Raw genomic sequence first — 12,010 nt, forward strand, 5'->3', positions numbered from 1 at the left:
CTGCCGAGTTACACTTCTAATGGAGTGATTTGTATTAGGGAGCCTGAGCCAGGGGCTGCTGATTTTGGCAATGTGTGTAGCAGCCAGTACTGCAGGGACCCCATCTCCATCAGGACTGTCTGTGCTCCAGTGGTAAACAAGTAACTCCTGACCCAGTGTCTAAAATAGGTATTATATGTAACATAAGCAGCAGGACCCCAACTAGAGAGGATTTGGGGTTAGGTTGGAAACAGAGGGGAAGATAGCTGAGGGACAGGCAGAATCCATGCTCACAGGTTGTGCTGGGTCACCTGCGTTCCTCTCCAGTTACCAAACTGATGTGCAACAGTAGCCAGAAGCATCTTTTCCTTTCCATCCATTTTGAAGGATGTTCCTTCAAAAATGAACATCCCCTCAGGTCTAGCCCTGTATTAGGCACCAGAATACAATAACAAAGGCCCACTAAAACTTTGTTTAGACATCTAGAAGGCTGTCTAACCTCCCAGACAAAGCACTGAGCCACAGCTGTGCTCCAAACCCCATGCCAGATTGAGACCCCAGGAGGCCTCACCTCATCCCTTTGCACTGGTTTGCCTGGAAAGGATCTTAGGATGTTGAGCATGGAAGGGAGTTGAGGTTCCAGCCAAGCCCCTTAGCTCAGCAACTGGGGGACCTGCAGCTGGGACACCTCGTGTCTACCTTTCATGGGGTTCAGATGTGGCCGAAGCATCTCTAGATTATCCATTGAGTGCTGCTGCTGAAGGCAAGCAAGCAGAAGATGGGTTACATGGAGTGGCTCTGCCTGCAGGCCCTTTGGCTGCTGTTTATGTGGGAAGGTCCTTGGGCAGTGCTCACACTGCGGTGCTGCAGAGGGAACCTGCGGCAATGTGTCTTGAGCTGAGTCTTGTGTGCTGGTGTACCCAAGGGAGCTGTACCTCACTGGACACCCAGCCAGCCTCACCACTGCCCGCTCTGTCGTTGCTTAGGTAGGAAAGGAAAAGAAGGGCTAGAGTTGCCCTGTTTATTCACAGTGTCACTGCTGGGTGGCCTTTCAGAGTCACCATATACGATATTCATAGTACCTACTAAAACTTGTGGGAAAGCTGAGCTCCAGTGACCTAGTAGGCCTCAGAGAACTGCCAGGTTGTGCTTGGCAGCTCAGCCTGATCTGCAGGGAGCAGAATCCCGTTTCACCCACTGTCTGGAGAGGGGCATGCTGCCTTCACCCACTGTCTGGAGAGGGGCATGCTGCCTTGAGGACCAAAGCCACTTCTTCACTGAGAGACTTGCCTGTGCTGGGAGAGTGCATGGAATCAGGGAAAGAGCATAGAAAACTTCAGCTCTGTGCCAAAGTTTCACTTCTGCAAGGCCAGTGAAAGCAAGAGAAGATGAGAAGCCAGAACAAACTCATTTCCACCTGCAATTCAAGAGCAGAGGTTCATAAGGAGGCAGGTATCTGTGGCTTGACACATCCAGCAGAGCAGAACAAAGTTGTTCAAAACATTAACTCACAGTTTATTCAGAACACGCAGCCCCCACTCAGAGAATAGTGATTAATGTTCACAGGGTCTTTTTTACGGGACACATGCTCTAGTTTCCTTGTACTTCCCAAGTAATAATAGATTTGCCTTTTCAATACTCATACCAAGCAAAAGAGTAGCATTTTAGAGAAGGCCCAGCATTCCTGGAGGGATGGTCAAATGCAGCCTGCAAGGTGGGGATGCTGATCTGAGCACTTCGCAGGAGCGCTCTGCATTTTAAAGCTGTGTCTACAATCAAGTGCAAGTCCCCATTCACATGCATCGGGGAACAATAAATACTCCTGCAAATGAGACATCAGAATCCCAGGATAGCACAAGGCTAAAAACAAAGCAAAATGCCAAAATAAACACAACACAGCTAATAGCTACCTCTGAAAAGATTGCTGTGAGTGACTCCCTCAGCATCAGGTAGGAAATCCGCGGCAGGAGCAGGGATCCAGACCAACACACACCTGTCTCAGCAATGAGTCACTCCTTTTCCTTCACACGTTTTGGGAAAAGGAAAAAAAAAGAGAAAAAGAGATGATGCTGAGTCCCTGCAAAGTGTCTTCTTCATGACACAGCCCAGACTCACCCAGAGCGTCATCCAACCTGTGTGCTGCAGGTGTCCTGTGGAAAATAAATCTGTGGCCACATAATTAAAGACTCAGCCATAATTCATATGCATGAGGACACTGAAGGGCAGCTGTACAGCCAGCCATGGTGCTGCCATTTCTCAGTGATGAGAAATGTGTATTCTGCAATAACAGATAGCAGCAATGGCCTGTTGTCCTCAGTGAGGAGCAGAGCTGGTGAGAGGTGAGACGCACTGTCAGGTGGCTTTTGGGGTAACATGGGAGCAGTAAAGCTTGGGGGGAAGGCTTGGGAAGATACTCTTGTTTGGGCACTGAAGAAGTCTGTGATCCCAGAAACACAAGCTGATACGGCTGTCCTCCCTGCTTTCCTTGTCCCCTCCAAACTTTCCCATTTTTGGCTTCCCTTTTTCAGGCTCGTCATGAAGCCCTAGTCTCTGGGCTCAGCTACTGCCCCCTCCCAGGTCCACCTCACCTGCCCTTCCCTGCCTCTTCCTCACTGCACCCCCAGGCCCAGTCCCCTGCCAGGACAGTACCAATCTGGCTCAGCTGCGTGTCCTTGGCCAGTCAATCCCAGCCTTCCCACCACATGCTGTCACTCTCCACACAAGCTGCTCCCTGTCACTAGTCCAAGCCTTCCTGGGCAGTTGGTCAGTGGCAGCTTCCCATCCCCAGTCCCCATCTGTCACCAGAATTCCCCATTCCCCAGGCAAATGGTTTGAGTGCTGCCTGCCTTCCTCCCATCACCCCAGCCCACTTCACTGCTGATCACCTCTCTTCTGCTCTTCCCATTCCCTATCTCACTGTCCCGGCCAGCTTCACATTCTGCCTGCAGTTCCCCTGCTGCCCAAGTCACTTCAGCAGCTCCCAGGCAACAGCCCCTTGCCCAACCAGCCCCGCCATCGTCTCATCTGCCTCCCAGTCTCATTTGCTTTTCCCCAGATTTTTGGTCCTTTCCTTTTGAGTTTCATCCCTTCCCTATTCAAATCAGGGTCTTTCCTCCACCAGGGTTCCCAGAAGCCAGAAAGGAGGTTGCCGAGAGCACAGGGCTGAGGGAAGCACCAAGGGATTCAGGCCGGTGCATGACACAGAGCAGCAGGTTGCGGCCCTAGCAGGGAAAGCCCTCCTAGTTTCCTTCAGCCTTGCTCCTCTGTGGGGAAGCCCATATGTGTCATGCCAGCTAAGGGAGGGTTGGGCAGGTTAGCAGCGGCTGAACTCTTTGTAGCTGTGAAGCTGTGACACGTCTTCCTCCTGCATTTAACAAAACCATGTAATTTGTCCATGCCAGTGGGGGAGAACAGCGGTGTTTCATGGAGCTGGCAAAAACTGACATCCTGCCCAAGGCCAAGCCCTTGCTTGAAAGCCCAGAAGACCCACAGCTTTCCTCCCCTGGGCCATACATATACTTCCTCCAGGCTAGGAAACCTAGTGGTGGGCTAACATTTTCCAAAAGAACTAAATCAATGTGCCCAATTCAAGCTGAGACAATCGCTTTCTATGGAAAATTTCTGCTTCAGTGGTGAAACCTTGACAAAGTTATAAGCAAGTGAAAACAGGGTCTTAAAAGGGGAAATGTCGGCAAGCTTAATAACAGGAGCTGCTCCTGGCCACACCTGTAATTAAGGGCCTTTATTGCTTTTTTCCATATACCTCGCCTTTTTTATCCTTGTGGTATTCCCAGCTTCTGTTAGTGTGCAACTGACTCCTTATTACACCCACGCTGGCTTGCTTTGGTGAAAAAAAATAAGATTAATAGAAAAAAACCAAACAAACAGTAATATTCAGATGCACCCTCAGAGCTGTGTCAGGCCAGGGCAGACGTAGCAGAGGACCACAGGACAGGGCCAAGGTTCCCTGGGAGGAGCTGGACTCAGGACTGAATCAGCAGGATCTTGCTTGAAGACATGTAACCTCGTCCTCCTCACCTGCATGCTGAGTGCTCCCTGGGCACCATGGCATCTGAGTGCCTAAGGGGTGGTGGGAGAACCTGGCCCAGCTGCCTGGGCAAGATGCAGGGGTGCAGGGGGGGCACCACCTCTGCCTTGCCAAGTCTTGTGAATTCCTCCTCACCTTGAAAGCAGCACATGTCTCTCTAAGAAACTCCAACCCTCATATTTTTGGGAAAAAAAGGAGCTGAACTGGCCCCTCCCTCTGTTTGGGCTTTTGCCCCATGGCCACATCCTGTGGCAGAGCCATGAGCTGGAGCAGCCCTGTCCCATTCTCCTGGAGGGGTGGGATCAGGCTGCTCTGCTCCCCTCTTCCTTTCTGCATGGCACTGGGGATGGCTTTTGACAGTGGTGTGAACTTCTCAAAGCCTCTAGTGAGAGGATGAGCAGCCCAAGGAGAAGAGAAGCAACTCTAGGGCTCACAGACGCAGCCCTCCCTCTGTTTCTCTTAGGAACAGCAGGAGCAAAGAACGGGCGACTAAGAAGCCACATTCACCCTGTAGGAAGACTTGCAGGTCAGACCAAACAAAATACAGGACTGGTTAGGTGGGAGGCAATTCAGCTGTGAGATGACTTGCGTTTGGGAGGCTGGTTGAAGGAGAGGCTGGATACAGTAGTACAGGTCAGAGGAGGCCACCCATGACTGGAGAAAGGCATATAATTCATTCTTCTTAAAAAAAAAAACAAACCAAAACACACAACAAAAAAAAAAGGCTAAAAGGTTGATCCTGGGAGCTACAGGCTGGTCAGGTTCATTTGGGCCCTGGAGCGGGTCCTCTTGGAACACATTTCTTGGCACATGAAGGAGAAGAAGGTGGCTGGAAACTGTCAGTGTGGATTTACCAAGGGTAAATCATGCCTGAAGAACCTGATCACCTTCTTCAACAAAATGACTGGATTTGTGGCAAAGGGGAGAGTAGTGGAAGTTGTTTATCTCAAATTTGGCCAGGCTTTCAGCAACATCTCCCACGGTGTTCTGATACCCAAGTAAAAAGGTGGTGTGGTCTCAATAGGTAGATAAGCAGACGAGTAAAAACCTGGTTGTCTGGTCAGGCTCAGGGAGTAGTTGTTAGTGGGTTGTACTCTACATAGAGACTGGTACCAAGTGGGGTGCCTCAGGGGGCTGTCCTGGGACCTTTCCTGTTATTGATGACCTGGAGGAGGTGATGGGGTGCACTTCCACCAAGCTTGCAGATGACGCATAGTTGGAGGGGGAATAAGTCAACATGCCTGAGGGCAGGGCTGCCATCAGAGGGATGGGCTTGCAGTTCAGGCAAATGAGTTCAGCAAGGGCAAATGCACAGCTCTGCACCTGGGAAGGAAGAGCCCCTGGCCCTGACATGGGCTGGGGACCTGTCAGGTGGAGAACAGCTCTGTGGCAAAGGACCTGGGAGTCTTGGTAAAAGACAGAGCCAAGCTCTTCATAGTGGTGCGTGGTGGGAGGATGAGAGGCAACAAGCGTAAGTTGAAACAGTAAAGGTCTAGCTTGAATACCAGGAAGATCCTTCTGTCCCCAAAGACAGTCAAGCATGGGGAAAAGTTGCCCAGAGAGGCTGCGTAGTCTCCATCTTTAGAGGCTTACAAGTCCAGAGAAAGATCTAAGTGACCTCATTTGACCTCTTTGCTGGCCCTACTTTGAGCAGGAGGCTGGACTAGAGCTGTCCTAAAGTTTCTTTCAACCTGGTTCATCCTATGATCCATGATGTGCAGTGCCACATTTGTGTAGGGCACACATTTGACATGTGCCAGGTACATATGTGTCCACGGCGAAGGTGAGCTGCAAGCCTGTATCCCATGTGAACGGTGAAGCTGAAGAAGGACGAGGTATCACGCGCACACAAGGAGCACACCATGGCAGGGGAGCAGCTGGGGCAGTGTGATGAGTGTGTCAGTTCTGTGCGTACTGGCGAGCTTGCTTCATGTGAAGCACGCTCGCAAGGAGCCAGTGATGGGACTGTGTGGTGACAACGTGTGTGCTTGTGCCAGGGGAGAGAACATGTGCCCATAGTAGTGATACGTATGTGCAGCATGCAGATACTGCGTGCGTGGCGGTGGGGAGAGCGGCATTTGTGTGGGCTTGTTCTTCACAGCGGCGCAAACGGGGGAAAGCTAAAAGCCTTCCATGTTCGAGCATCTCCCATGCGACTTGGGGGGTGGCAGGATGAGACGCAGCGCAGGCAGTTATGAAACCAGCTTGCCCAGTCAGGATAATTCACGTACTGCTGTGGGAGGGACAGGAGAGATAGATAAACAACGCACAGGGAGACAGGAGGGCAGGGAGAATGGCTTAAAATGCAGCTTCCCGGCATGCCCTGGTGGATTAGTTCAGCATCTCAGCCCGGCTCCTCTTTAATTCTTATGCAAGGGGTTTCTCTGGAAGGGACAGTCTGTCCTCGCCAGCTGAACGCCAGGCACAGGGCACTGAATAACAAAAGGCCATCTCACCACCCGTCCCACGCAGCGAAGGGCGAGAGGCAGCTGGGCACTCGCTCCCTGCGAGGACTGAGGTTGTGGGGTTTTGTTTCTGTTTTGCAACATGCTGCCACTCATGAGGGACTGCAGGATGTGCTCGTCTGAGCCTGCCATGGCCTCCTGTTCACTTCTGGGTGTGATTTGAAAGTGCTGATTTGTATCTGTAAGGCCCCATGTAGGCTATTTTAGGGGAAGCACTGTGGCCCAACAGTTCTCAGTTCCTACAGCTGGATATCTGGAGGCCAGGGGTATCCTAGTTGGTAATATGCACTGCATTTGGCCTGTCAGAGTTGCTGTTTGGAGTCGTAGGCAGTGGTATGAAGGTGCTGTGTACGTACCTAGGGAACTACAACGTCCTGGCCATGGCTTCACTGCAGCTACAGATGCAGGATGAGCAGAGAGCTATTCTAGGAACCACTCCTGGTTCATTTATCACTTGCAATGTCCTCAGCTGTGCAGAGGTGACAGCTTAAACCCACAGTGGCAGGTTAAATTCCTCCTTCTGCCACTGACTGCTTTGTGATCTTGGGCAAGTCACTTTGCCTTGCTGTCAGCCACTTCTGTCCCCCTTTGCTTTCTTCCTGGCTGAGGACAGAAGCTGCCCCTTCTCTTGTGACCGCAGTAGCAAACACGAGGCCATCGAAGATCTGAGGGCTCTGGAGGCTTTTCCACAAGGACAAATCATCAAATAATTACAAGGACCCAGAAAATCACATGTTATACACAAATTGCTCTTGCATTTGAACAGCTGACAATGCATTTTGAGCTCATGAGACCATCTGACAGAAGAGCTGTGTCTCAAGCAGAGCAGCAGGGAGCATGCAGCTTTATCCAGCCAGTACAACCTCACTTTGTACCTCCTCTGCAGCAGCCACCACCAGCTGTTCTGGCCCTGACTTCCCTTCTCCATGAACTTCAGGCCCCTCTGTCCCCCTTAGACCTCTGTCCCACAGGCACCTATCAATTTGCTAAGCACTGATGGCTCCTTGGGCACTGCAGGGCTCCCAATTACTTAACCCTGCCCCCCTGGGTGTAGCCAGTCACCTCGTGTCTGCAGCTCCCTGCTCCAGAGCTGGTTTTCATCACAGCTCTTCCCCACTTCCCCACAGCAGCACTGGATGGGTCACATAAGTTTCTCCGCTCAAGGCAGCCCAGTTGCTAGTGAGCACAACACTGTATCCTGGAGAGCAAAAGGCACGTGGTGTAACCCAGCAGCCTGGAGCTAAATGATGGCTCCTCTCTGCTTACATTTAATCAGCTCCTTCTGTGTCGTACCAAGTGTTCTGCTATAGGTCTGCGTCACCCATCATGTGCTCACACCCACTCTTCAACTGATTCATTATTTTACCCCTGAGAGAAGCACGTGCAGGCTGCAGATCATGTTATATATATCTTCAAAGTCTTCTCTGAAGTTTCTACATCAGCTCGTCCTCCTCTCTTTGATACCCCAGGAGTGGTGTGCAGGCCTGTGTCGGGTCCCTGATAGCAGAGTCTGTTGCTGGGTTAGCATCTAATCACCTGTCAGAAGCAATTTTAAGCTCCTTTTTCTCTCAGTTACATGGCTTCTGAAACGACGCTTTGTATCATACAGGCCTTCAGCTGACTCTCCGTGACTGTAGCGCTGGGACATTCAAACAACTCTATCAATGCACTATAGCCAGGCACCCAAATATTACCAGGTCCCAGTTTTCAAGACATGCTATTTCAAATCTGGGGCCAGCACCAAAATAATTCTGCTAATTTCAGATGCAAAAAAAAAAACCAAAAAAAACCAAAAACTTTTAAAGCTCAAATGTCCTATGTCTCACAGACTATTTCAGGATGGTGTTTGTGTCCATCCTGAATTTCTTTGCAGGCATCAGTGCAGTGAAATCACATCACTCCACTTTTCCTCCTTCCATGCTGACCTGACTTTGATAGCGAGTCACTTGGAGTCTGTGTGCCCAGGCTGCCCAGAGAGCAGAGTCATTGCCCCCACTAAATGCTTCCTTCTGGAGGGGATGTGGTCAAAGGGAAGCAATGGCCCTCTGACTGCTCTGCTGGTGTTGCTTTCCCAGGGAGCTGGCAGAAGCCCAGGAGCCAAGGCTCTGTGCAGTTTGCAAGCCGGGCTGCCATTATCTAATGTCCCAAGGGGTATGAACAGTTTGGTTGCCGGAAGAGCTCTTGGGACATTGCAAGCCCTCTACTTGAGAGCACTCCTCACATCGGCAAGGGCAGATTCAAGTGAGGCTTTTCTCCACTTCCATGCAGTTTCACTGCCCCTTTCCTGCCAGGGGACCATGCTGGCCTGCCTGTGTCAGGGGAGAGGCAGCAGCACCCCGCTACACCCATAAGTTGTTCGTGCCTCAGCAAGGGACTCAATACCAGGAAAAAGGGAAGCAAATCTCATACACTGAGCACATGAAACCAGGAAGGGCTGTGAGACAACTGAAAGACAAGCAGGCAGCAATGTGGCATCCAGAAGGGCCTGACCCTGAACCAAGATCATCTCTGCCTAACCTCCCATGGCTGGCACGGCTTTGCAGGCTTCTCCCCAAGAAGAAATCAGAGTGGTAGTATGTATCTGAACTGCTTTCAGAGTCAGTGGCCACGCTGTAAAAGCCATGGCCTGGCTGTTAGGTGGGCTGACCTTTACTGCGGGTTATGGGTGCAGAGTTGGCAGTGGGTACTGGTCCTCTTAGAGCCTACCTTCCATCAGGATCAAAGGTTTCCACCCCACAGTCGCAGCTCTGACCCACGGCACTGCCCGGGCAGCCAGCCCCAGCCCAGCCCCAGCTTATCACCGCGGTGTCACGCCGGCGCCGGCGCCCAGGGAGCCGGATCCTGCGGGGATGTGGGGACTCGCAGAGATGCCGGGACTCGCAGAAATGCCAGGACCTTCAGGGATGCCAGCCTTGCTTTCATCTCTAGATGGTGCTCTGAGGCCGGGCAACGGCCGGGCTCCTCCGGTTTGAACCATGCCACTCAGGCTCCCTGCGCTGCGTCCTGCCGCCGGGAACACGCCGGGGCTGGGGAGGGCAGGACCCCCACCCTGCCGACCATGGCAGGAGAAGAAGCCTGTGTAACCCTTCCAAGAACTGGTTACCGTCTCAGCTCCTCCTGCTGTGACATCCATCCCCGGGCCACGGGATACCGTGCCATGGTAGTCGACTGACTGCCTCCCCTGCCTTCCCCATCCGTCCACTGTCCCCCTCCTCCTACCCCAGCGAGGCCACCCCAGCTGGCCCTACAGCACCCCATGCTTTCAGCATCCCGGCAGGCTGCCCTCCCTCCTCTCCCCTTCCTGTGCAGCCCGCAATAGTCTGTCCTGGCTCGGTGGATTTAGCACAGGGCCAGCGCTTGCAGGGTTTTCCAATAGTGGCACTCCATTAGGGCCCAGCTCTGCTCTTACCACGGGCAATGGCAAAAGTCCCATTGACTTCACAGGGGCAAGAGCAAGCCCTTAATGGCCTGGGAAGGTAAGGCTATTTTTTTTTTCCTCTTTTTTTTTTTTTACATTTTAAACCATGGCTACTTCATATTGCTCGTCCAAAAGCTGGGAGAGACCTCAGGCCCCCCGCAAAGGCAAAGAAGGGCTGCTAAAGCTCAAAAGAGGGAGCAGAGAAGGCGCTTTGCCACACAGAGGTTACAAGCCTGCATGCAGCTGCTGGAGCAGTGCTGTGTGCCCTGCTCCTAGGTGAAACCTAGATGAAACTGAGCTGGTTGAAAAGGAACACATTTGTTCAGCAGCACGGACATTTTCAACAGCATTTCCTGATCATGGAAATCCAAACCCATTTTCTTCCCTTTTGAGATCATTGTTGTGGTTCTTGAAAATATTTTTAGTTGCAGTGTGTATCAAAATGTTTTGCTGAGCAAGTTTTGGGTGAGTTGAAAGGTGCCAATGACGATTAGCTTTCAAAAGGGCTGTCCAAAAGTGTCACCAAAAATAGAACATGAAACGGGTTTCTCAAGTGTCATTTAAAACAACAACAACATTCATTTGGAAGCTGGCAAGAGTGACAGCAGCATAGTTAGCTGTCATGGGTTGAAGGATCTGAACCAGTGCCTGGATTTTATTCATAGGGAAAAAGTCCTTCCTCTTCCCATTATCTTCCTGGTATTTGAATAGCTTTTAATAACGAGCCAAGTAAGAAGTTCAGAAGTCAGGCAGGAAAAGAAATATAGGTTGTGGGCAGATAAACAAAGCAGCAGTGTCCTCCTCCTGAGAAGCAAGCTGCCAGCCCCTTGGGGTTAGGGGCAGTTCTTCCTGGGGAAGCAGTTCCTCCATCAGATCCTGGAGGAGGGAAGGAGCCTGGGGATTTCATGCCCTGGTGTGCAATAGCAGTATCTTCTTCGGAGAGCACAGGACAAGAGCATGTCACCTACCTGAAAAGCGATGCTCCCCATTTGTATGCAAAAGCCAAAATATCAGTGTGTTTATGGTTGTGGATGGCTTGGAGTGCAGATCTGCAGACTCCTTAAAAGTGTCCAACCTTCCTTAGATCAAACAGCCTTCCAGGGTGGATTCTCCTGGTGGCCTTTCACAGGCTGCGTAAAGGAGTTCCCAGCATACAGCAAGAGGGCCACTTTCTGAAATAGATGCTGCTGTCGCATGGTGTTTGTGTGTGTGTTGTTGGGTGTTGTTGGGATGAAGCTGTGGCATGGGATGGGTTACACCCCCATGTGTGGCATTCACATGCAGTGTGTACTTGGGCACAAGTACTCTGTGATTCGAGCGTGCAGGTACACAGGTACCTGTGCAGAAGGCTGTACATATGTGCTGCTGTGTATCAGCAAAGCCTGTGGGCATGTGTGCAGCTTGCAGAGACCAAAGAGTACTTGTCAGTGGGAGGAGTGATTGCCCCATGCCATCAGATGGGCTATGTGTGCGCGAGGAATGTGCTGTTTTGGCAACATAAGCACAGCTGCAGGAGGAGTGCCTGATGGGCAGAGACTTTACCCGTCACCCCTGTTCTCCGGCACTCTTGCTGTTCCTTTCCTTCCCTCTATCCCCTCCCCTCAGCCCTTTTCTGTCCCTTGGGTCCTCCCCAGCTCTCTCTCCTCTCTAACGATGTGACAGTGTTGACAGCTTTCTCCCAGTTTTATTATGAATGGCAGGGTTTTAGCTAATTTTCCTCGGTGACTTCCTCGTGATGCCAAACACGATATGAAAAGGGCCAGCAGGTTCAAACAGATGGAGGGAGCTGGAATACCAGCATGACCACATGATGCTTGTTTCTTTAGCCTTATTGCACCTTTTCCCATTTTTCCTGCAAGACCCCCACCAGCTGAAGCGAGGGGTGGCACTGCTGGCCTATGTCCTCCTTCAACCATCCCAGCTGTGCATGCCCATAGCCCTGGTGCACCTCAACTGCCCCATCCTTGCCCGGCTCCCCTGAGCACTCACTCCTTTGAGATGAACCTCACAAGAGCGAACAGGCTGTGAGCACTTCATCCCCACCAAGCATTGCCATCTGCCTCTGAAGGATGCTGTACCTCAGTGAGAGGGGAGGGTGCC

Source organism: Strigops habroptila, chromosome 3, assembly GCF_004027225.2.
Source record: "Strigops habroptila isolate Jane chromosome 3, bStrHab1.2.pri, whole genome shotgun sequence".
NCBI classification, from domain to species: domain Eukaryota; kingdom Metazoa; phylum Chordata; class Aves; order Psittaciformes; family Psittacidae; genus Strigops; species Strigops habroptila.